The sequence below is a fragment of the Corythoichthys intestinalis genome, chromosome 2 (genome assembly GCF_030265065.1).
Source record: "Corythoichthys intestinalis isolate RoL2023-P3 chromosome 2, ASM3026506v1, whole genome shotgun sequence".
Taxonomy (NCBI): domain Eukaryota; kingdom Metazoa; phylum Chordata; class Actinopteri; order Syngnathiformes; family Syngnathidae; genus Corythoichthys; species Corythoichthys intestinalis.
The window spans coordinates 12,838,863-12,866,401 of record NC_080396.1 but is presented as its reverse complement, the minus strand read 5'-3'; the positions used below and the strand labels follow the sequence as shown (position 1 = coordinate 12,866,401).

The 27,539-nt window shown below is 38.6% G+C and overlaps 1 protein-coding gene across 1 annotated transcript in view; it reads left to right on the top strand.

The window, feature by feature from the left end:
• The first annotated feature begins 13,097 nt into the window (after positions 1-13,097).
• hdac7a (histone deacetylase 7a) overlaps positions 13,098-27,539 on the top strand; it is a 222,547-nt gene continuing 208,105 nt past the window's right edge. The window contains exon 1 of the mRNA XM_057823103.1: positions 13,098-13,122. The gene's annotated coding sequence lies outside the window, so the exon portion shown is untranslated. The remainder of the gene's footprint in view (positions 13,123-27,539) is intronic.

Here is a 27,539-nt window from a genome sequence, read left to right as displayed (position 1 = left end):
ACGGCAGCCTCGACCAATTATTTGGAAATAGTTTTTCCCTTTCATTGCAACAAGTTACTTTTCATCATTCTTCGTGATGCAAATAACGATATTTAACGATCAATTATAGAGGATTCCAAATGTTTTCGATCATATCGCAGTCATAAAAAAATAAAATTACATAAAAATTTTTTTAAAAAGTTCAGTGCATAATCTTTATGACTAAATGTACTTGACAGTTGACCTGACAATTTGACCTTTGACCTATAGGCACAACTCTTGACCCTTGACCTGTCCAAATACATATACTATACAAATAGGTCTTTTCTGTGACAAATTACCTATTTTGGCATTCATATTTTACTCCTGGAAAAATAATGGCATATTACATGACATGTGACCTTACAATGATAAAATGACCTAGTTTCCTTGCCATTTCTAGCCATTCAGATGAATTAGAAGAGGTACAAGTACTATGGAATGGATTTCAAAACGTTATTTCAAGGCATATGCATAGGTCTGGCCATTTTGGCTAGGCTGGGAGTCAGCAACCCACAGCTCTAGAGCCTGATGCGGCCCTACAGGCTCCCTGGAGCTTTTTCAAAAATACCGTATTGCCCCGAATATAAGACGGGTGTTTTTTTTTGCATTGAAATAAGACTGAAAAAGAGGGGGTTGTCTTATATTCGCGGTCTAGACATTATACCCATTCACGGCGCTAGATGGCGCCAGATATCATTGAAGCGATGTTCTGTCATGAAAGATCTCAGCTACTCTCAAGTTTAACCAGTTTGCATTATTTTATTGCAATGTTTTTCCTTATTCCGATTAGTTTCAAGACTACAGTTACAGTTAGACTTCACTTTGATGGTTAATGCAGTTATGGCAATTTTGTTGTTTTATCACAATAGATTGGTTTATTTACATTTCAAAAAACCAGAAGCCATTCATTTACGAATGTGATTGCACTTTAGTTTACATATTTAAATGTTCAGATATTAAGATCCTTATGCAAGATACTGAACCACTCATTGCTCCTGATGCTGCATCATCAGTAGGTAAATGAGCATAAAGTTTCAAAGTGTCTTGATTGTAGAAACGCATTATACATGTCCATTTACCAAATTGTGTTTACGGTGAATCATAAAAGTGAGTACACCCCTCGCATTTCTGCAGATATTTAAGTATATCTTTTCATGGGACAACACTGACAAAATGACACTTTGAAATGATGAAAAGAAGTCTGTGTGCAGCTTATATAATTATTTTTTCCCCCCTCAAATGTAGCCATTAATATCTAAACCTCTGGCAACAAAAGTGAGTACACTGCATGGGAACTACGTCCATCCTTAAATGTCCAAATTGAGTACTGCTTGTCATTTTCCCTCCAAAATGTCATGTGACTCGTTACAGGAGTGCTGTCAGCATTGCTGCAGAGATTGAAGAGGTGGGGGGGGGGTCAGCCTGTTAGTGCTCAGACCATACGCCACACTCTACATCAAATTGGTGTGCATGGCTATCACCCCAGGAGGAAGCCTATTCTGAAGACTGTACACAAGAAAGACCGCCGGTCTCATCAGACCATAGGACATGATTCCAGTAATCCATGTGCTTTGCTGACAGGTCTTCAGCAAATTGTTTGCGTGCTTTCTGGGATGATACTTGATTAAAACCTTGCAGTGCCCTATAAGAACTCACAAAAATAGAGAGTTTAGCATCCTAGTTGGGACAGAATACATAGTCACATTCCTGCATAATTGTTGGGAAACACACTGGAGGCATGCACAGACGTGAACACACACACATGTGCCTTGAACAGTCACATCCAGCTCACCGTGACGCATTCACATTTACTGGAATGTTAGAGTATGTTGTAACTCTTGATTGTAACTCTTTAACAAATCAAAGGAAACTTGATTTTCAAATTAAACTGTCATTTTGCGGTGAACCACAAGTTTCCATACGTTAATTATTCAGATTGAACCAAATCAACTTTTAAGATTTATGCCAGTTGTTTAGGCGGGAAAAAAAGTACTGTACACAAATCTTTTTTCAACTGGGAGGGCTGTCAGCAAATGGCAGCCAATGAGGGTAATACGATATTATATTGTATCCATATATATATGGCGGAAAACACTCAGGTGACTTGAAGTTCCGCTCTGAGACCCCCAATTTGGCCAAATTTCAAAATTGCCCGGTATGTGTATGTGATATATGTTTGATACATCATTGGAAAGCTTAAAATCTCAATTTTCTGGGGGAAAAACAATTGATAGGAAAGGATGGATAGGAAATGGATAGGAGAACATTTTTAAAAAAGAAATGTTTTTTTAAACAGCAAAACCCTATCTGGAGGTGAGAGCACGCGAGAGCAGAATTACAGACGCCATGACTTTAACGAGATATTATCGCGTACTTACCTTGTTTTGATCCAAAATCTCCATGTCGCAGCTGGATTTTTTGGGGGATTTTATGGGTGAAACATGGTAATGTAACAAGGGTCGCGATGCAGAAATCGCAGACATCTCGGAGTGGTCGAGATTTTCTTTTTCATATATTTACCCTTGTAAACGTTTTTTTTTTTCTTCAATTTTTCTTTTTTTTTTTTTTTTTTTTTTCTTCAATTTTTCTTTGTTTGGATCGATTATTTATCATCTAACAGATCGGGGGAAAATGCGTCAGTAACAAAAAAATACAATTTAGTGATAGTTATGAGGTAGATATCCGTGACTTTTTTACAGACGCCATTTTTTTCACTGTGACGTCATTTGTTTAAAAGTTTAAAATATGCGAGTGAATAATTTTTTAAAGTCTTTTTTTTTTTTTTTTTTCAAAACAAAATATTGGACATCAATTAATGATTCTGAGCTAAAAATGACAGACATTTTGAATAATAAATATAATTACTTATCTTGTTTTCATGGCTGGGTTGAAACAAAAATGGTTGCGCGACGTCTGTAAACGGGGGTTTCCAGGGTAAAACGGGCAAATTAAAAATAGTCCGGGGGCTTAATGCGCCATGAATCGGCTATGGCAGCATAAAGGCATATTGTTTTACCAAACACGTCAGTTCTTTTGGCTGAAAATACAGCAGTTTATTTTAAAGAGGGGTGCAAGAGCAGAAACTGCTTTTCAGTTTTGTCTGTGTTTTCCGCCATAAATATATATGTATATATATATATATATATATATATATATATATATATATATATATACAGTGCCTTGCAAAAGTATTCGGCCCCCTTGAATCTTGCAACCTTTCACCACATTTCAGGCTTCAAACATAAAGATATGAAATTTAATTTTTTTGTCAAGAATCAACAACAAGTGGGACACAATCGTGAAGTGGAACAACATTTATTGGGTAATTTAAACTTTTTTAACGAATAAAAAACTGAAAAGTGGGGCGTGCAATATTATTCTGCCCCTTTACTTTCAGTGCAGCAAACTCACTCCAGAAGTTCAGTGAGGATCTCTGAATGATCCAATGTTGTCCTAAATGACCGATGATGATAAATAGAATCCACCTGTGTGTAATCAAGTCTCCGTATAAATGCACCTGCTCTGTGATAGTCTCAGGGTTCTGTTTAAAGTGCAGAGAGCATTATGAAAACCAAGGAACACACCAGGCAGGTCCGAGATACTGTTGTGGAGAAGTTTAAAGCCGGATTTGGATACAAAAAGATTTCCCAAGCTTTAAACATGTCAAGGAGCACTGTGCAAGCCATCATATAGAAATGGAAGGAGCATCAGACCACTGCAAATCTACCAAGACCCGGCCGTCCTTCCAAACTTTCTTCTCAAACAAGGAGAAAACTGATCAGAGATGCAGCCAAGAGGCCCATGATCACTCTGGATGAACTGCAGAGATCTACAGCTGAGGTGGGAGAGTCTGTCCATAGGACAACAATCAGTCGTACACTGCACAAATCTGGCCTTTATGGAAGAGTGGCAAGAAGAAAGCCATTTCTCAAAGATATCCATAAAAAGTCTCGTTTAAAGTTTGCCACAAGCCACCTGGTAGACACACCAAACATGTGGAAGAAGGTGCTCTGGTCAGATGCAACCAAAATTGAACTTTTTGGCTACAATACAAAACGATATGTTTGGCGTAAAAGCAACACAGCTCATCACCCTGAACACACCATCCCCACTGTCAAACATGGTGGTGGCAGCATCATGGTTTGGGCCTGCTTTTCTTCAGCAGGGACAGGGAAGATGGATGCAGCCAAATACAGGAACATTCTGGAAGAAAACCTGTTGGTATCTGCACAAGACCTAAGACTGGGACGGAGATTTATCTTCCAACAGGACAATGATCCAAAACATAAAGCCAAATCTACAATGGAATGGTTAAAAAATAAACGTATCCAGGTGTTAGAATGGCCAAGTCAAAGTCCAGACCTGAATCCAATCAAGAATCTGTGGAAAGAGCTGAAGACTGCTGTTCACAAACACTCTCCATCCAACCTCACTGAGCTCGAGCTGTCTTGCATGGAAGAATGGGCAAGAATGTCAGTCTCTTGATGTGCAAAACTGATAGAAACATACCCCAAGCGACTTGCAGCTGTAATTTGAGCAAAAGGTGGCGCTACAAAGTATTAACGCAAGGGGGCCGAATAATATTGCACGCCCCACTTTTCAGTTTTTTATTTGTTAAAAAAGTTTAAATTATCCAGTAAATTTTGTTCCACTTCACGATTGTGTCCCACTTGTTGATTCTTGACAAAAAATTCAAATTTTATATCTTTATGTTTGAAGCCTGAAATGTGGCGAAAGGTTGCAAGGTTCAAGGGGGCCGAATACTTTTGCAAGGCACTGTATATATATAAATATATATATATATATATACAGTGGGGAGAACAAGTATTTGATACACTGCCAATGGGTTTTCCCTAACCCTAACCCGAACTATTTTTAATTTGTCTGTTTTACCCTGGAAACCCCCATTTACCGACGTCGCGCAACCGCTTATGTTTCAACCCAGCCATAAAAAGAAGTAATTATATTTGTTATTCAAAATGTCTGTCATTTTTAGCTTAAAATCATTAATTGATGTCTAATATTTCGTTAAAAAAATACGACTTTAAAAAATTATTCAATCGCATATTTTAAACTTTTAAACAAATGACGCCACAAAGAAAAAAATGGCGTCTGTAAAAAAGTCACGGATATCTACCTCATAACTATCGCTAAATTGTATTGTTATGTTAGATGATAAATAATCGATCCAAACAAAGAAAAATTGAAAAAAAAATGTTTAAAAGGGTAAATATATAAAAAAAGAAAATCTCGACCACTCCTCAATGCCTGTGATTTCTGCATCGCGACCCATGTTATATTACCATGTTTGACCCATAAAATCCCCCCAAAATCCGGCTGTGGCCATTCACAGCTGTGTCTTAAAACTCAGTGATACATTCTAAAAAATGCAAGATGCAAAAAGATATGTTCATAATGTTATACTTTATTATATAGTGATCTATATTACCGTATTGGCCCGAATATAAGACTGTGTTTTTTGCATTGAAATAAGACGTCGTCTCATATTCGCGGTCTAGACATTATACCCACTCACAACGCTAGATGGCGCCAGATATCATTGAAGCGATGTTCTGTCATGACAGATCTAGCTACTCTCCCCATTCACGACGCTAGATGGCGCCAGATATCATTGAAGCGTTGTTCTGTGATGACAGACCTCCGCTACTCTCAAGTTTAACCAGTTTGGAATTTTTTATTGCAATGTTTTTCCTTATTCAGATTTGTTTCAAGACTACAGTGACAGTTAGACTTCACTTTGATGGTCAATGCAGTTATTGCAATTTTGTTGTTTTGTCACAATAGATTGGTTTATTTACATTTCAAAAACCAGAAGCCATTCATTTATGAATGTGATTGGACTTAATTTACATATTTAAATGTTCAGATATTAAGATTTGAATGAGGCAAAATAACATTGTTTTTCTCTCAAATATATTGTTATAATCATTTGTTTCGGATGGATTGTAATTATTTTCTGTATAAAAATTAATTTGGTGTTCAAAAAGTCCTTTTTTCAAACTTGAGTCTTGAAAAAGAGGGGGTCGTCTTCTAAGCAGGGCCGTCTTATATTCGGGCCAATACGGTACTTATTTTGTCATTAATACTAAAAAAGACAATGTTATGCAGACGTGTCCTTATAATAATTTTATAGACAAATGATACAACTTTTGAATAGCTGTCCACTATAGTGACCACTAGGGTTGTTCCGATCATGTTTTTTTGCTCTCGATCCGATCCCGATCGTTTTAGTTTGATTATCTGCCGATCCCGATATTTCCCGATCCGATTGCTTTTTTTTGCTCCTGATTCAATTCCAATCATTCCCGATAATTTTTCCCGATCATATACATTTTGGCAATGCATTAAGAAAAAAATGAATAAAACTCGGATGAATATATACATTCAACATACAGTACATAAGTACTGTATTTGTTTATTATGACAATAAATCCTCAAGATGGCATTTAAATTATTAACATTCTTTCTGTGAGAGGGATCGACGGATAGAAAGACTTGTAATTCTTAAAGGATAAATGTGACTTTGTATATTGTGACTAAATATTGCCATCTAGTGTATTTTTTTAGCTTTCAGTAAATGATACTGTAGCCATTTAACTTCTGCCCAAATGCATGATGGGAAGTGCAACCGTGACTGTGCTTCGTGGTAACAATTGATATATCTTCTCTGCGTGGGGGACTAACATAGGGTGTTAAGCTAAAGATCCACGATTACCTTTCTTCCCCACATTGCTTCCCCCGATTATTCTAATCGTTGGGAGAGGGATTGTAAGGCAAGGCAAATTTATTTATATAGCACAATTCAACACAAGGCAATTCAAAGTGCTTTACATCACATGAAGACCATAAAAATCACATTTAAATCAACACAACGTAAAAACCAAGACAAAAGATCGCATTTAATCACAGAATAAAAATAAATAAATAAAAATAAAACAAAAACTACTACTACTAATAATAATTGAAATCAGCAATGGAGATAAGCACAAGAGGAATAGAAAGCAGATAGATTGAATTATATAGACAGTTATGGATATGCAGTGCTAAACAAAAGCGTTTGTAGCCCTGATTTAAAGGAACTAACAAAGTAAGGCTTTAGCCATTTAAAAAAAGGCTCCAAAGGCTGACAAAATTCACTCTATTCATTTTACACTGCCTTTTAGCTGTATTTACTGTATGGATAAAACGGCACCATTATAGATTGAACGCGACAATGCGTGAGTGGGTTGTGCAGCGCATGCGTTAAATGCGTTAAATATTTTAACGTGATAAATGTAAAAAAATATAAATTCTCGTCGTTAACGCGATAAATTTGATAACCTTACCTTAAGCCTAAACTAAAGACTCTGGAAGAGCGTAACACATTATGTCTGTAATGTTAAATACAATTAGAAAACGATTTAATGACAAAATATATTAAAAAAAGGCATGTCCGGTATTTTTTTGTCGATTCCGATACTTTGAAAATGACGTGATCGGACATCTCTAGTGACCACTGTCTCTAAAAAGCGTTAAAGAGCATGTTTAATTACGCAGGCCATAATTAACAAAGCTGACATAGTGTTTTTTGGTGACATTTTGTGGTTGGTGAGCTGTTATATTTTTATTTTGGAAATTATGTGCCAGTGGTTGGCATGAAGCCTCACTGTTCTGAGATCACAAGTTCAATCCTGGGCCTTCATGTGTGGAGTTGGCATGTTCTTCCCGTGCCTGTGTGCATACCAGTTAAGGGTGTACCCCACCTCCTGCCCATCGTCCACTGCAAAAGGCTCCAGCACCCCTGCGAATTTGCGTACCGTTTATACAAAACGCAACAGAAAACAAGGCGGTCTGTTTACATAACAGTGTCTCTAAATTGAGTGCAACACACATGCAGGCGAGCTGGTGGAGTAAAGGGTGGGGTCCCAAAAGCAGAGGGCGGGGACGTTGGAAAATGAAGGAGGATCATGGGACGGGGGTTGGGGGTGTTGCGGTATCATTGCTGACGCACATAAGAAGCACGAAGGGGAGGGAGGGATTGGAAAAGAATCTCTGGCTGCGATCAGCAAACCTCGAGACGAGGTCAGAAAGCCGCTGGCGACATGACGAACACACACTCACACTATAGCAGTGTAATTGTTGCTATCAATCAAGAATGAGGCTGCGGAATCCTTTGACCAAATGTCTTCCGAGTCTAAACACACAACAACAGTTTCCTTATTTTCTGGGGTCATCATGTCACCACTCCTTGCCACAATGTATTTAACATAGTGTGCTTTCAATTTCATACCAGCATCACAAAGCCCTACAAGATGTGTGTTTTTTTTTTAAAAATCCCCATTGTGCATAAATACAACGAGAGTTTACAAGCACACAAGACGGAACGTAGACGACTTGTCCAGAGGTCATGCATGGGTGGGGTGGCCGCACTGAAAGTGCACGCGCATATGCGTGCACTGGACATTCAGAGCGTGGGAATGCGGTGAAGGATTTTTGTGGTATTTTTAATGTTTGTTATTAAATATTACCACAAGGGACCGCGAGCAAACCCCAGACACTCCTCTGCTGCCTCCGCCTCGCTCGCCACCTCCCACATCTTCTAACAACAATGAAACAAAAAAACTCCGCAGTTGGCTCAAATAAAAATGGCACCTGAGCAAAAGGCCAAATAAACTTGGTGCGGCTTTAAATAACCATGGTTTGAAAAGCTCACGGAGATTATAAAAATCACTACGAGTTGTTAAACAGCTGGAAGAATTTCGAAGATTTTGCAGAGAATAGTTAATAATAGAGAGCATTGTGCGATTGTTGTTAGTATTAGAGATGTCCCGATCGATCGAGGGTCCGATCACGTCATTTTCAAAGTATCAGAATCGGCAAAAAAATATCGGCCATGCCTTCTTTTAATATATATGTATATATATATATATATATATATATATATATATATATATATATATATATTAGGGGTGTCAAACGATTAAAATTTTTAATCGAGTTAATTACAGCTTAAAAATTATTTAATCGTAATGAATCGCAATTCAAATTTTTCTGTAAATTATTGTTGGAATGGAAAGATAAGACACAAGATGGATATATACTGTAAATTCAACATACGGTACATAAGTACTGTATTTCTTTATTATAACAATAAATCAACAAGATGGCATTACCATTATTAAAATTCTGTTAAAGTGATCAATGGATAGAAAGACTTGTAGTTCTTAAAAGATAAATGTTAGTACAAGTTATAGAAATTTTATATTAAAACCCCTCATCATGTTTTCGTTTTGATAAAATTTGTAAAATTTTCAATAAAAAAAAACTAGTAGCCCGCCATTGATGATGTCAATAATTACTTACACAATGCTCATGGGTGCTGAAGCCTATAAAATCAGTCACACCCAAGCGCCAGCAGAGGGCGGCAAAACTCCGAAAAACACAACAAGTACAGCTTTCACTGTGCTTTCATTTTAATCTGTTTGAGCGGGGCATTTGTACGTTAATTGCGTCAAATATTTTAACGGGATTAATTTAAAAAATTAATTACCGCTCGTTAACGCGATAATTTTGACAGCCCTAATATATTTTTTTAATTAAATCGTTTTCTAATTGTATTTAACGTTACAGACATAATATGTTGCACTCATTCAGAGTCTTTAGTTTAGGCTTAAGGTAGGGTTATCAAATTTATCCTGATAACGGCGGTAATTAATTTTTTAAAAATATGTTTCACGTTAAAATATTTAACGCAATTAATGCATGCACTGCACGACCCACTCACGCATTGTCGCGCTCAATCTGTAATGGTGCCGTTTAACCTATATAGAGAGATAAAAGTGTAAAATGAGTAGAGTGAATTTTGGCAGCCTTTGTAGCCTTTTTTAATTGGCTAAAGCCTTACAATCCCTCTCCCCACGATTAAATATATAATGGGAAGCAATGTGGGGAAGCAAGGTAGCAATTGATCTTTTTCTTAACACCTTACTGTATATTATTTCCCAACGCAGATATATCATTTGGTAGCACTATGCACAGTCATGGTTCCACTTCCCATCATGCATTTGGGATGGCTACAGTATCATTTACTTAAAGCTCAACAAATACACTAGATGGCAATATTTAGTCACAATATACAAAGCCACAAGTCTTTCTATCCGTGGATCCCTCTCACAGAAAGGATGTTTATAATGTAAATGCCATCTTGAGGATTTATTGTCATAATAAACAAATACAGTACTTATGTACTGTATGTTAAATGCATATATTCGTCCGAGTTTTATTCATTTTTTTCTTAATGCATTGCCAAAATGTATATGATCGGCAAAAATTATCGGGAATGATTGGAATTGAATTGGGAGGAAAAAAAAGCAATCGGATCGGGAAATATCGGGATCGGCAGATATTCAAACTAAAACGATCGGGATCGGATCAGGAGCAAAAAAACATAATCGGAACAACCCTAGTTAGTATGCTATTGCGATTCGGGGTTCAAATAAGATTTCTGCTCATGCTGCATGGATTTTATTCTGGCTTCCGCTTCCTGCCACATTGCAAATCCATGCTAGGCTAGTTGCGCCCTTTACAAATACCGTATATTTCAGACTACAAGTCGCACCTGAGTATAAGTCGCACCAGCCATCAAATGCCCAACTAAGAGGAAAAAAACATATATATTAGGGCTGCAGCTATCGATTATTTTAGTAGCCGATGACTCGATGAGCTAGTTAATTCGAATAATCGAGTAATCGGATAAAGAACATGAAAAATTTAAATACCTGGGGTGAGCCTCAAACGGTATAAAAAATACAAATAAATGAGGATCTATGTACAACAAAAGAATAATTGGCTAACTTACATAGCAAAAGACCCCTAGCTTAAATGCTATAAAATGCTAACTTTTTTTTTTTTTTTTTTTTTACAATGCTCTTAACAAATGGTTTAGACTCATATTCCCACTAATAACGACTAAATATACCTAAAAACTAAATCACGAATGCATTAAAAAACATTATCCCAAACAAAAACTTTGATCACGTTGTTCTTTACAGGGAGTTTTTGGATTCAGCCATGTGCAATGAAAGCAGACCAGAGGACAGTGTATCCACCCTAATCAATAAAACTAAATGTAAACACTTTCAAAATAAACCATTACAATGCCACTTTAATTAAACGAATACTCGAAGCAACAAAATTTAATTCAAATATTTTTTTCTTATCGAATACTCGAGTTAATCGGTTAATCGCTGCAGTACAAATATATACAGTCCCTGACAAAAGTCTTGTCGCTTATCCATTTTGTAGAAACAATTGCTAATAACCTGATTTTTAATTATTCAATTGGTTTCAGAAATGGCTCATATGAAAGCTAAGACCCTCCCAAATGATGTTGAATGTACAAAAATATATTTGTTTCACTGAAAAAAGATTTATCATTTAATGAAGACATAAAGGTCCAATTTTGGCAAGACAAAGGTTTTGTCGCCTACAGAAAGTAGTGTGAAAATTGAACAACATATGTACTTAAAATACAAAAATATGTTCCATAACATAAGCGAATTAAGTAGTGGTGCTGTGAGATCCAAATTTAATATTTTGTATGAGTTGCATGGGCTTGAAGGACTGCATCCATGCGGTTCGGCAAGGATTCATACAATTTATTGATGAAGTCATCAGGAACATCAAAGAAAGCAGTCTTGCATGCCTCCCAGAGTTCTTCAACATTCTTGGGTTTCGTCTTCCATGCTTCCTCTTTCATCCTGTTCATGTCTGGTGACTGGGCTGGCCAATCGTGAAAGATCTTGATCTTCGTTGCCTTGAGGAACTTTGAGGTAGAGATTGAAGTATGCGATGGAGCACCATCCTGCTGCAGAATTTGTCCCTCTTTATGGTTAGGAATGTAAGAGGCAGCTAAGATTTGTTGATATTTCAAACTATTTATGTCGCCTTCCACCCTGCAGATCTCTCGCACACCCCTATACTGGATGTAACCTCAGACCATGATTTTGCCACCACCAAACTTTCCACTGGTTTCTGAGTGAATCTCGGATCCATGCGGGCTCCAGTAGGTCTCCTGCAATATTTGCGGCAACTGTGGTGTAATTCAATGGAAGATTCATCTGAAAAATCCACCTTTTGACACTTTTCCAGCGTCCACCCTTTTGACAGGCTGTGGGCCTTGGCAAATGCCACACGGTTTTTTAAGTTGTCTTTTGTGTAATGCTGGTTTCTGGGCACTGATTCGACCATGGAGGCCATTTCTAGACAGAATTTGAAAACTGTTCTGGTTAACACAGGGACTTCAGGTGACCAGGTCTCGTGGAGCTCTGCTGCAGTGGAAAAAGATCAAGATCCTCCAGGACTGGCCAGCCCAGTCACCAGACATGAACGTGATCGAGCATGTCTGGGGTAGGATGAAAGAAGAAGCATGGAAGACAAAACCCAAGAATGTTGATAAACTCTGGGAGGCATGCAAGACTGCTTTCTTTGATGTTCCTGATGACTTCATCAATAAATTGTATGAATCATTGCCAAAGCCTATGGAAGTCATACAAAATATTAAATTTGGATCCCACAGCACCACTACTTAATTTGCTTATGTTATGTAACATATTTTTGTATTTGAAGTGCATTTTTGTTCAATTTTCACACTACTTTCTGTAGGCGACAAAACTTTTGTCCTGCCAAAATTTTGACCTTTATTTCTTTGTTAAATGATAAATCTTTTTTCAGTGAAACAAATATATTTTTGTACATTGAACATCATTTGGGAGGGTCTTAGCTTTCATATGAGCCATTTCTGAAACCAACTGAATAATTAATGTCGCGGCGAATAAAGATCCACAGATGCAGCAAAAGCAAATCTTTTCACTTTCTCTATTTTTCCTCTATTTTTCACAAATTTTCCTTTCCTGTCTGTACTACTGACTCTCATTTTATTTAGAACAGTAGCGTAGTCACCCCTGGTGCCACCAGATGGAGCCACCTAAGAGTTGGCCTCTAATGATCCACTAATGGGGGATGGAAGCCAGGTGTGTTATATAGGTAAGGGGAATCAGGTGTGTCTGTAAGCACCCAAACAACAGAGCACAGACGTTGCTGGTGAGTTGCAGTTTGCTTTCCAATTCCAAATTATGAATGATCAGGCTACTAGAATAAGCCTTTGTGATTGTAAAAATGAGACCGCTATGAGTTTAGAAGTTGGACAGCTGTAGGCTGATATATTTCAATTTAGGTGTTAATCAATTTAGGTGTTAGAGTGGCCTGAGAGGCTGCCCTTTGTAAGCATTTTCTGTTAGAATTTGAATCTGTTCAGCAAAGCATGAGTATATTTCCAGTGTTGTCAGTAACGCGTTACTGTAATCTGATTACTTTCTTCAGTAACGAGTAATCTAACGCGTTCATTTTTCCAAGCCAGTAATCCGGTTAAAGTTAGTTTCCCTAGTGCCTGTGCGTTACTATTTTGTTTTTGCCTCATAATGTATGTAGAATGAAGAATACTGTAGTCATGTACGAAGAGCATTTCTCATTGGGGGGGGACGGGTCACGTGTGTTACGTTGCTGTTTGAGGCTGTCTGCCACGGCGGTCAATAGACCCTACTCACGTGCCACGCCTCCACGCCAATAAATGTTGTTCCACTTCACGATTGTGTCCCACTTGTTGTTGATTCTTGACAAAAAAATTAAATTTCATATCTTTATGTTTGAAGCCTGAAATGTGGCGAAAGGTTGCAAGATTCAAGGGGGCCGAATACTTTTTGCAAGGCACTGTATTTAAGCAAATTTTAGCGAGCCATTATGTGTGTCACATTTGCTTTATTATTTTTTTTTAAATGAATAATTTCAACAATCTCGCAACTAGCCTTTGTGGCTAAGCTTTTGACTCTCGGGCTCTTGTGAAACACTGCTGCTGTAACATTAAACTAGCTTCAAGTTGCTTCAATTTCTCGCTACGTATCTTCCCTGTAATCTTGTCATACATGTCAGCGTGTCTTGTTTGGTAAAATCGCCATACATTGAACGCTTTAAAAACAGCAACTGTCTCTTTGCAAATGAGGCAAACACAGTTGTTGCGTATTTTAGTGAAGAAAAAGTCCAATTTCCACCTATCCTTGAAGCGTCGGCCGTCACAGTCAACTTTTTTTTGTTGATTGTCGCCATTTTAGAAAATTGTGAGTAAAAGGTCACACGGGGTAATGTTGCTTAGAATAATGTTGCTTTTTAGTGGGTAAATGAGGAGCAGCATTTAGTGTGTAAGCTACCTCATATGCTAGTAGCAGTACTGCTGACCAATTTATTAAGTCTGTGCGCGGGCCAGACGTTATTGATTTTATGACAGAGGCTGGAGGCCGGATTTGGCCCCCGGGCCGGACTTTGGACATGTCTGATTTAGGGCCTCCGTAGAATCCTTCTGAATTCCAAATGTACCATGAAAATGTCAATCCAATTAAAAAAAAAACACAAAGATTAATGAGTAATAGTAAAAAACATAGATTTGCTATTTTTTTTTACCATGACATAGTTACTTATAATATCAAACATGCTCCAAACACTCTGGAAAAGAATACAATTGCTGCCCACAAGCACATATTGTGTGTGTTGTTTGACTTCTGGGGGCCTCCTGCATTGTAGGCACGGACGCCAAATAGTTTGAAGATAATATTAAAAGAATAACTTACTGGGCTTCTATTAATATCTTTTTTAAAGCCTCAGTTGTATGGATTTATGCTCTGTGTTGACTCTGCATTCCTCTGGCTGAAGTCGGCCTTGTCTGGCATTGTTACAGTGGTTTGTGGGCTGGGTTCAAGATGGACGATTCATGCTCACTCCAATCTTTTTTGGGGACATTGACACAGAAATTACACTATCTCAAACCAGTCAGTGTCATTCCAGTTCGCTTGTTTCAGTGGTTTTACTTACAAATTACCAAGAAAGAATTGTCTAAAATAAGAGTACCACATGAACATACTGCAGCTGAAACAAATGCTCTTACCATGGCGAGGGAACAGTGTAGTGGAGCGGTGTTGCAGGTGCATGCAACTGAAAAAAATGACAAGCCGCCGTTCGTCGGCAGAGTGGCATTCTTGGTGGACAAGGAGCATGTCAGCCACAAAATGCAAGCCACCTTTGTATTAAAACTAGTGCTGTCAAATTTATCGCGTTAACGGGCGGTAATTAATTTTTAAAATTAATCACGTTAAAATATTTGACGCAATTAACGCACATGTCCCGCTCAGACAGTATTCTGCCTTTTGGTAAGTTTTACAGCAAGGCTTTTTGTGCTGTCTAACGGCAAACTCTTGTGGTCGCTTTGCGACATGGTTTATTGTTTTCTTGCCAGTTCAATATGGCTGCACGACGTCTCGGGCTGACACCTACGTTGTAATGTTGTCCTTATATGATGCTTGGATTTGTCCGTAAGTATGGTTGTTGTAAAGAATGTACATATTATGTTAGTAAGCGAAATGTTATATTTTTTTGTATGAGACGCTTTGTTTAGTGAACCTGTATAGCGTGCTAAGCTAACGTTGTTGCTAATGCAATGCTTGTGTACTTTTTTTTGTGGTTTTACGACGGTCTAAAGAGGAAAATGGTTTGAGGCCATTTTATTAGTAAATCAGATGAAAAGGGAAGTCTGATTATTAAGGCGTCGTTCACTAGCTGTCTAGCTTTTGAAAAAGTAGCCGCTTCGGAGTGAGGACAGCATACAGATTTAAATGACAGTAGAGTGAAATGCCCACTACAGTCCTTATGTGTTGAATGTATATATCCATCTTGTCTTATCTTTCCATTCCAACAATTTATTTTACAGAATATATATATAATTTACAGAAAAATATGGCATATTTTATAAATGGTTTGAATTGCGATTAATTACGATTAATTAATTTTTAAGCTGTAATTAACTCGATTAAAAATTTTAATCGTTTGACAGCCCTAATTAAAACGTGTGCTATGATCCCAGTATTTGACATAATACAAAACACGATGTTTACTCACTTCCTCGTAAGTCCAATGGTCCCACAGTTGTCGCACACTTGTTTTGGCCGATCTGGAGGTGAATGGGAACTTTCTGAAACCCAAAAAGGCTCACACGCCTCTCCCTGATGCAGCTACAAAAGCCTGATGTGAAAAATAAACGAATTAATCAACTTTAGCATTGCGTTCTCTTGTCGTAGCAAATAGCTGATGCCCATCCATTTAAAATTGTTTTTTTGTAGCAGCATATAGTATCAGAAGGAGCCATATTCTGTTTTTTTCTGACGAGCTTCTGGTAAGCTTTATTGGTGCTAGTGTAGCGGCTGAGAGCTATGTCATGGCAAAATTTGGAAAGCCATTCTTTTAAAATATGTCTAATTATGCATTTGTATTATTTTTAACAAGAAATTAGGAAGCTCATTTGTAAAAAAAAAAAAAAACAAAAAAACTCCATTAATAAGCCGCTTCCTTATAAAAGCCGCAGGGTAGAAATTGTGTGAAAAAAGTTGCGGCTTATAGTCCGAAAAATATAGTAAATGCTTTATTGAATGAGTCCAATCAAATCCGCTCACTGTTCTACTAGTTTTGAACATGCTAAACGACTCGATGCGTTTGAAGATAGCGCTCCCAAACTTCTCCGGCAAGATCAAAGCTTAACGCCTGTCAATCATCGTCAACTTTAACAAGCAACTCCAGTGCACTGCCTGACCAAGAAAAGCAGCAGGTGGGAAAATGAGAGGCTGTACGTGATCGGATCGGACATCTCAATAAAATACTGAATCATTCATTGATTTTTTTAAATGAAAAAAAATCCGCGATGGACGAAGTTTGAAGCGCGAAGTAGCGAGGGATAACTGTATTACCATTTGATTTATCATTTTTATAACCGTGGTGGATTAAAATAATGTCAATTTAACGTAACTCCCCCCTACCTGTTCTGCCCAGTTTGTGTTGTCCTTCCCTGACACATTGAGGAGATGAGAGATCATATAAACAGGAGTCAATAACTATGCTCCAGGAAGTTCTACTTTTAGTTTTTATGTTTTTATTTATTTTGTGACTGTTGGTAGGACGCCAATATTATCATAAGTAATCTTTCGGGATTTCCACACAATTGAAGGAGGTAGTTTTTGATTTTAGGACAGGTATGTCTGTTTTCATTGTACATGTTTTACCTCCAGGGAGGACCTACAGTATAATTCCCGGATCAGTTCTCATCAAATGGGAAATATATATCACATCGCAGTTGTCTTGATTCAATCTAGCTGCTAAACACCATACTATCCTCTCCATGATGTTCTTGTGTTTCTTAGGACCCAAGCACTACGCGTGCGAAGGCCCTATTGTTAGGGTTGTTCCGATCATGTTTTTTTGCTCCTGATCCGATCCCGATCGTTTTAGTTTGAGTATCTGCCGATCCCGATATTTCCCGATCCGATTGCTTTTTTTTGCTCCCGATTCAATTCCAGTCATTCCCGATAATTTTTCCCGATCATATACATTTTGGCAATGCATTAAGAAAAAAATGAATAAAACTCGGGCGAATATATACATTCAACATACAGTACATAAGTACTGTATTTGTTTATTATGACAATAAATCCTCAAGATGGCATTTACATTATTAACATTCTTTCTGTGAGAGGGATCCACGGATAGAAAGACTTGTGACTTTGTATATTGTGACTAAATATTGCCATCTAGTGTATTTGCTGAGCTTTCAGTAAATGATACTGTAGCCATGCCCAAATGCATGATGGGAAGTGGAACCATGACTGTGCGTAGTGCTACCAATTGATATATCTTCTCTGCGTTGGGAAATAACAAAGGGTGTTAGCAAAAGATCAATTGCTACCTTGCTTCCCCACATTGCTTCCCATGATCTTTCTAATCGTAGGGAGAGGGATTGTAAGGCTTTAGCCAATTAAAAAAAGGCTCCAAAGGCAGCCAAAATTCACTCTACTCATTGTATGTTGCCTTTTATCTCTCTCTATAGGTAAAACAGAGCCATTACAGATGGAGCGCGACAATGCGTGAGTGGGTCGTGCAGCGCATGCATTAATTGCGTTAAATACTTTAATGTGATACATTTTTTAAAAAATTAATTATCGCCGTTATCGGGATAAATTTGATAACCCTACCTTAAGCCTAAACTAAAGACTCTGGATGAATGTAACATATTATGTTTGTAACGTTAAATACAATTAGAAAACGATTTAATTAAAAAAATATATATACACTATATATTAAAAAAGGCATGGCCGATATTTTTTTGCCAATTCCGATACTTTGAAAATGACGTGATCGGACCCGATCGATCGGCATCCCGACATCATTTTTTTCATGGCAAATGAAAATGGCCAATTTGAAGGCCTGAACATTCTCGAAAACTCACCAAAATTTGCACATACAGTGGGGAGAACAAGTATTTGATACACTGCCAATGGGTTTTCCAATTGTGAGTGTATCAAATACTTGTTCTCCCCACTGTACATGCGGCTTCGCGTAAATTTCGAAAATTTAACAACGCTGCGAAAAAATGTAACAATGGCTCAGTGGCGCCCCCTTTTTTAAAACAGGCCTCTCCTTTGATGTTTTTTCATTGTAGCGCAATGAAATTTGGGGAGTCGATACGTTGTCCAAAACGGCTTCAAAAAGTCTCTGCACCCATATTCCAAACCCAACAGGAAATCGGGTATTTTGGATTGAATGTTAAAAAACATGCCATTTTTGTCGAAAACTAGGGTGCACATTTCAAAGCCAGTAATTTGGATCCTCCTCAAAATTGGTGAGAGTCTTCATGAGACATATGAGATGTTAAGTTATCAAAATGGAGAGTTTTCATTCACGGGCCTGACCTGGGTGGGGCACCAAAGTTAGGCGTTTTTTTTTTTGGCAACGCGCCAAATTCAGTAAATGACTAATAACTTCCTGATACAAGGTGCAATCTTTTTCATACCTGGCATGCTTGTTAGGTATCCAAGCCTGAACACTAGTGTTTTGAAATATTACCCATTAAGCCTGGCGCCCTCTAGTGGGAACAGGAAACACTTTTATTTTCTTCCGAGAAAGGTTCAGGTACCTGATGAAAAATATTGAGTTTTCGTTGAAGCAGCGAGGTCCAAACAGCAAAGTAAAAAGACCCTCGGCATTTTGTCTCAAAATGGCCAATTACTTCCTGATACAAGGTGCAATCTTTTTCATATCTGGCATGCATGTGAGGTATTTGAGCCTGAACAAAACTTCATTGAAATATGGCCCATTAGGCCTGGCGCCCCCTATTGGGAACCGGAAACACCCTTTTTTTTTTTTTTTTACGAGAAAGGCTCCTCCTCCTCGGGAAAAAAATCAGTTGAACTCAAACCTGCATCAGGGGAGCCTTAAGACATGTGTTCAGATATCTGATGAAAAAATATTGAGTTTTCATTGATATGGCAGTGTCCAAACAGGAAAGTTAAAAAAAGAAGATCGGCATTTCGTTTCAAAATGGCCAATTTGAAGGCTTAAACATGCTCAAAAACTCACCCAAATTTGCACAGACATTCGGCTTTGTGTAAGTTTGGATTATTTTGCCACGATGTGAAAATTTTTAACAACATGGCTCAGTGGCGCCCCCTTGAAATTTTCAAAAAGGCCTCGCCTATTAGGGTTTTTCAACATAGGGCGATGAAATTTGGGGAGTCGATACATTGTGCAAAACTGCTCCAAAAAGTCTTTTGCATTCCAAACCCAACAGGATCAGGTATTTTGGATCGAATGTGAAATTTTTATCAATTTACAGGGTGCATATTTGAGACCTTGTCACCTAGGAAGGTAGTTGGATCGTCTTCAAAATTGGTCAGACTGTTCAGGAGACATGAGATCTGAAGTTATAAAAATTGTGAGTTTTCCTTCATGGGCCTGACCTGGGCGGGGTGCCAAAGTCGGCCATTTTTTTTAGCAACACGCCAAATTCAGTACATGAATAAGAACTCCCTCATAAAAGGTGCAGTCTTTTTCATGTCTGGCATGTATGAGAGGTATCTAAGCCTATACATGACTGCATTGAAATACTACCCATGAGGCTTGGCGCCCCTTACTAGGAACAGGAAACGCCCTTTTTTACTAGACAGGCTCCTTCTCCGAGGGAAAAAAACTTCAATAGGTTTTTTTTTTTTTCTCCTAGGTGTGTGAATGAAATTTTAATTCTTTCCATCGGTTTCCAGTGAAGGCCATCAATCTTCCACCATAACTAAAAATCAAAGTCTCTCATCATTCTTCAACATTGATTCTCACAAATTTTCTCTCTGCAAATCCAGTCAAAAGGTCCCTGGTTTCATTGTCATATTTTTCAAACTTTCTTCCTTCCTGTTTTCGCTGTTTCAGTTCATTGTCTTTTTCCTTTTTTGTGTGCGAAGCATGCAAGAGTACAATTACGAGGTTTTCCACGCAAAGCAGTCATATTTATCCTTGCGGTATTCCTAAAGTTTATTTTCGGTTCTCTTCAGAGACGACACATCTGCGGGGAGAGCGAGCGAGCCCGCAACGGGTGCTTTCCCTGTGGGGATCATCATCGCTTGCGTAAAAATAGGAAGGTCTTTTCTGGGCAATGGAATTAAAGCTTGCAGAGTTCCTCCTGTGGGTGCTGTTCTCGCTTTCTCTTAGGACTGCGGACACCTTTATTTGTTTTTTTTTTTTGTGTGTGTGTGTGTGTGTCTTTCTAAACATTCCATAAACGGAAAACAGATTTTGGACTTGTATCTGACACAATGATGTCAAGATAAACTTCAAAATATGAAAGTACATTTTCTCACTGGACAGTGGAATTTGACAGACAATTGCACGAGTCACTATGATCCGAGTTACGAGTAATTCCTGAGACTTACTACTTGTGGTCAAGTCAAGTCGAGCCGAGTGACGCGGTTGTAAAGACGAGTCTTGTCAAGTCAAAGGTTGTAAAGACGAGCCGGGTCAAATAAAAAAGGTTGTTGAGTCAAGTGGAGTCACAGGTTAGTCAAGGCCTTCACCGATTTTCCCCAGCCCTTTCACAAAGCACTTAGGTGTATCTTTGAGGGAAACCTGACTGTCAATGTACAGTGGGGAGAACAAGTATTTGATACACTGCTGATTTTTCTGGTTTTCCCACTTGCAAGCCATGTAGAGGTCTGTAATTTGTATCATAAGTTCTCTTCAACTGTGAGGGGACGGAATCTAATACAAAAATCCAGAAAATCACATTGTATAATTTTTAAAATAACAAATTTGTATTTAACTGCATGAAATAAGTATTTGATACATTACCAACTAGTAAATATTTCGGCTCTCAGTTCTTTTTTAAGAACCCCTCCTGTTCTCCACTCATTACCGGAAGTAACTGCACCTGTTTGAACTTGTTACCTGTATAAAAGACACCTGTTCACATGCTCAAACAAACAAACTCCAACCTCTCCACAATGGCCAAGACCAAAGAGCTGTGTAAGGACATCAGGGATAAAATAATAGACCTGTACAAGGCTGGGATGGGCTACAGGAAAATAAGCAAGCAGCTTGGTGAGAAGGTAAGAACTGTTGGAGCGATTATTAGGAAATGGAAGAAGTTCAAGTTGACGGTCAGTCTGCCTCGTTCGGGGGCTCCATGCAAGATCTCACCTCGTGGGGCATCACTGATCATGAGGAAGGTGAGGGATCAGCCCAGAACTACACGGCAGGACCTGGTCAATGACCTGAAGAGAGCTGGAACCACAGTCTCGAAGGAAACCATCGGAAACACATTACGCCGTCATGGATTAAAATCCTACAGGGCACGCAAGGTCCCGCTGCTGAAGCCAGTGCATGTCCAGACACGTCTGAAGTTTGCCACTGACCATCTGGATGATCCAGAGGAGCAATGGGAGAAGGTCATGTGGTCGGATGAGACCAAAATTGAACTTTTTGGTCTAAACTCGGCTCATCGTATTTGGAGGAAAAAGAAGGATGAGTACAACCCCAAGAACACCATCCCAACCGTGAAACATAGAGGAGGAAACATCATTTTTTTGGGGCTGCTTCTCTGCCAAGGGCAGACGGACGACTGCACCGTATTGAGGGGAGGATGGATGGGGCTATGTATCGCCAGATCTTGGCTGACAACCTCCTTCCATCAGTGAGAGCCCTGAAGATGGGTCGTGGCTGGGTCTTCCAGCATGACAACGACCCAAAGCACACAGCCAAGGCAACTAAAGAGTGGCTCCATAAGAAGCATCTTAAGGTCCTGGAGTGGCCTAGCCAGTCACCAGATCTGAACCCGATAGAAAATCTATGGAGGGAGCTGAAAGTCCGTGTTGCCCGGCAGCAGACCCGAAACCTGAAGGCTCTGGAGAAGATCTGAATGGAGGAGTGGGCCAAAATCCCTGCTGCAGTGTGTGCAAACCTTGTCAAGGACTACAGGAAACGTTTGGTATCTGTAATAGCAAACAAAGGTTTCTGTACCAAATATTAAGTTAGATTTTTCTGATGTATCAAATTCTTATTTCATGCAATTAAATGCATATTTATTATTTAAAAATCATACGTGATTTTCTGTTTTTTTGTATTAGATTCCGTCCCTCACAGTTGAAGAGAACTTATGATACAAATTACAGACCTCTACATGCTTTGCAAGTGGGAAAACCAGCAAAATTGGCAGTGTATCAAATACTTGTTCTCCCCACTGTAAGTCAATGCAAAAAAACCAACAACTATTTAGTCTGCAGGGAATGAACCAGCATTAATGCGTTCCAAGAAGATCACTGGCAGTTGGGAACCAATCTACTAATCTTGTCGAATCTTGAGTCATTGTCTCACGAATCAAGTCGAGTCTCGAGCTACTGCCTCACAAGTCGAGTTGAGTCTCGGACCCTCCCAGCTAGAGCCGGCCGGTTTACCGAAAATGTACCGTTACCGAAATGGATCACAATGACCGACATAATTTTAACCGTGTCGGTAAATTCTGTTTTTTAATGAAACGAAAAAGTCTTTTCGGCCCGCTTTGACTATGTGTTGTTCAGTTATGCTCATTCCCCTTTAACTCATTTGCTACCAAAAACATATAAATACGTTCTATTTTTAATTGTTTCAGTGTCCCAAAAATGAGGGTTGTTCCGATCATGTTTTTTTGCTCCCGATCCGATCATTTTAATTTGAGTATCTGCCGATCCCGATATTTCCCGATCCGATTGCTTTTTTTTGCTCCCGATTCAATTCCAATCATTCCCGATAATTTTTCCTGATCATATACATTTTGGCAATGCATAAAGAAAAAAATGAATAAATCTCGGACGAATATATACATACAACATACAGGACACAAGTACTGTATTTGTTTATTATGACAATAAATCCTCAAGATGGCATTTACATTATTAACATTCTTTCTGTGAGAGGGATCCACGGATAGAAAGACTTGTGACTTTGTATATTGTGACTAAATATTGCCATCTAGTGTATTTGTTGAGCTTTCAGTAAATGATACTGGAGCCATGCCCAAATACATGATGGGAAGTGGAACCATGACTGTGCATAGTGCTACCAATTGATATATCTTCTCTGCATTGGGAAATAACATAAGGTGTTAAGAAAAAGTTCAATTTGCTAACTTGCTTCCCCACATTGTTTCCCATGATATTTCTAATCGTAGGGAGAGGGATTGTAAGACTTTAGCCAATTAAAAAAGGCTCCAAAGGCTGCCAAAATTCACTCTACTCATTTTACACTGCCTTTTATCTCTCTTTATAGGTAAAACGGCACCATTACAGATTGAGCGCGACATTGCGTGAGTGGGTTGTGCAACGCATGCATTAATTGCGTTAAATATTTTAACGTGATACATTTTTTAAAAAATTAATTACAGCCGTTATCGGGATAAATTTCATAACCCTACCTTAAGCCTAAACTAAAGACTCCGGATGAGTGTAACATATTATGTCTGTAACGTTAAATACAATTAGAAAACAATTTGATTAACAAAAAAAAAAAAAAAAGTTAAAAAAAGGCATGGCCGATATTTTTTTGCCGATTCCGAGACTTTGAAAATGACGTGATCGGACCCGATCGATCGGCATCCCGACATCTCTAGTATAAGAGTTAGAGCAGTATAGCTTAATGTGCATGTGGGGTGGTCATGGTGGTGGGGGGGGTGGTCTGTGTGCATGCGTGAGTGTATTTCAGTAAATGCTCTGGAAAAATAAACTTGAAACCTTGAAATAAACACTTGTGTTGAGTAATCACAGCAGCCATGAACAATAAGTTGTCTGATACTCGGTCCTTTGTTTGAAGTTCACTGTTCAAGCCCCTCTTGCTGTAAGTCATTTGTGTTACAAGGACTTTTTTGCACAGTGGCCATATTGATATTTATAATGTTGTACATTGTTCAAGTCATTATAAATGTTCATACTTGAATTCTAATGGTTTACAAGATTTTTTATATACTTAATGTTTGGACTGCAATAACAATTGTTTAAATATGTTACATTGAAATCTGGCAACTAAATCAACGAGGAAAAGTTAATTTGTATTAAATGCATTGATTCAAATGTTCAAAATATATAGTAGTCTGCTTGGGTTAATTTATCGTCATTTATTGTTATTGAGGTAAATCCGCTCAATTAGTACTTAAGGCCATATCTCCCAGTCCTACTCCCAGCTCAAGTGAGTCAAGTCAGAGTCTGCGTTTTCTTACTTCAAGTCAGAGTCGAGTTGCGAGTCATTAAATTTGCGACTCGAGTTCCTATGACTCAAGTCCAATTGTCTGGAATTTGAGTGGTTTTAGAACAATTCTGAACCTATGCCCCTCTCTTAGTTGGTGTGACATTCTGCTCAGCTCTGCAATCGACTGCTGTTATCATTGCAACTACAATCGCATTAATTATTAATTAAAAAAAAAAAGAATCACCTTTCCCTGTAACAACAGTTTGCTGCAGTTCTTGACCCTGCCAACTCCTGTTTGGATGGTGGACTTTCTAAGTAAAAAGAGAACTGCCTCAGTAGTTACAAGCCCTAGCAAAAAGTATGGAATCACCAGTCTCGGACGAGCACTCTCTCAGACACTTTATCATGTAGAACAAACTCAGATAAAAAGCTTGAAAAAATATGAATTAATTCAAAAGTGCAACTCTTTCGCATTCAGAAACACTAAAAAAAGTGAACAAAAACAGTGTGGTGGTCAGTAAATGTTACTTTTATAGAGCAAGTGCAGAGAAATAAATATAGAATCACTCCAATTAGAGGAAAAATATATGGAATCATGAGAAACAAACAAAGAAATAACAATCAAAACACATCTCTAGTATTTAGTTGCACCACCTCTGGCTTTTGTGACATCTTGCAGTCTCTGAGGCATGGACTTGATGAGTGATAAACCGTATTCTTCATCAATTTGGTGCCAACTCTTTGATTGCAGTTGCCAGATCATCCTTGCAGGTCGGAGCCTTGCTGTGGATCATCCCCCCCCCCAATTTTCACCACAGGTTTTCAATAGGGTTGAGGTCTGGGGTATTTGCAGGCCATGATAATGACTGGATGAGTCTTTCTCCAAGGAATGCTTTAACAGTTTTAGCTCTGTGGCATGATGCATTGCCATCTTGGAAAATGATTTCATTATTATTATTTCATTAGTCATCTTTGCAAATCTCACTGGAACGGCACCAAACAAAAGTTCCAGCATCATCACCTTGTCCAATGCAGATTCTTGACTCATCACTGAAAATAACCTTCATCCAGTCATTCACAGTCCATGATTGCCTCTCCTTAGCCCATTGCAGTCTTGTTCTTTTCTGTTTAAGTGTCATTGATGGTTTCCTTTTAGCTTTCCTGTATGAAAATCCCTTTCCTTTAACCGATTTTGCACAGTTCTGTCATATACCTTGACTCCAGCTTCCTCCCATTTCATCTTCATTTGTCTTGTTGTACATTTTCAAGACATATAGCCTTTAGTTGTTTGTCATGACGTTCAGATGTCTTCCTCGGTCTACCAGTACGCTTAACTTTAACAACCTTGCTATGATGTTGGTACTTGGTCCAGATTTTTGATACAGCTGACTGTGAACAGCCCACATGTTTGGCAACCATACGTGTAGCGTTACCTTCTTCAAGAAGTTTGATAATCCTCTCCTTGGTCTCAAGAGACATCGCTCTTGTTGGAGCCATGATTCTTGTGAATCCACTTGGTCCACCAGCCCTTCAAGGTGTGATAAATGCACTGTTTTTAACAGCTGACCAACTAGCAGATCTAATCTGAGGTAGGGGCCCAATTAAGGAAAGGAAATTGACTGGGTGTGTCTGTATTTTCTACTCAAATTGGAGTGATTCCATATTTTTTCCCCCTGCACTTGCTGTATAAAGGTAACATTTACTGACCACCACAATGTTTTTTTTTTATTAATTTCTTTAGTGTTTCTGAATGCCAAGCAGTTGCACTTTTAAACTATTTCATGATTTTTTTCAATCTTTTTATCTGAGTTTGTTCGATATAATAAAATGTCTGAGTGAGTGCTTGTCCAAGACTGGTGATTCCATAGTTTTTGCTAGGGGTTGTACTAATTTGAAGAACGTTTGAAAAGTCTGAGACGCAAAGAAACCCCAACAATGAAGGTGATGAGACCTTTTCATACTTTATCCATACTTGTGGCTTTCAAGTGACACAAAGTACCTTAAACCCTAGTTGCCGACCCTTTGGCATCCTGAGTCGCATGGCAGAAACCTGAAAACTGCGGCCTGTCTTTAAGGATGGGTGTGGGTTGTGGCTGATCTTCTAAAAACCGTTGGCTTTACACACACACACATTCCCCCAAAAAATTATTTGAAAAAAAAGATTCCTCTTAGCAGACCGTTTTATAGGGCTGGAGTCACTTGTTTTTTTTTTCCCTCTCTGTGAAATTCCAATCTCGTCTCGAATATCGAATCCCTCTGATTCATTTATTTGCCAATATTTATTGCTGCATTGCTGTACTGCCTGTAAATCACCATGTGCTATAAAACATTTGACGTAGGTTAATTCTATGTTGGTGAATTTTACTTTTTGACTTCCACAAAATATACTGTATTTAAAAAATCAACTTCATGACCTCTGTTTTTCACACACTGTTGCTGGTATTTTGGCCCATTCCTCCATGCAGATCTCCTCTAGAGCAGTGATGTTTTGGGGATGTCGTTGGGCAACATGGACTTTCAACTCCCTCCTCACCCCGTGGCATCGAAATAACAAGAACGGGGAGCAAAAATCCCAGAACCACACGGGGGGACCGAGTGAATGACTTACAGAGAGCTGCTACCACAGTAACAAAGGCTACTATCAGTAACACAATGCGCCGGCAGGGACTCAAATCCTGCACTGCCAGACGTGTCCCCCTGCTGAAGAAATTACACGTCCAGGCCCGTCTGCGGTTCGCTAGAGAGCATTTGGATGATCCAGAAGAGGACTGAGAGGATGTGTTATGGTCAGATGAAACCAAATTAGAACTTTTTGGTGGAAACACAGGTTCTCTTGTTTGGAGGAAAAAGAATACTGAATTGCACCATACCCACTGTGAAGCATAGGTGTGGAAACA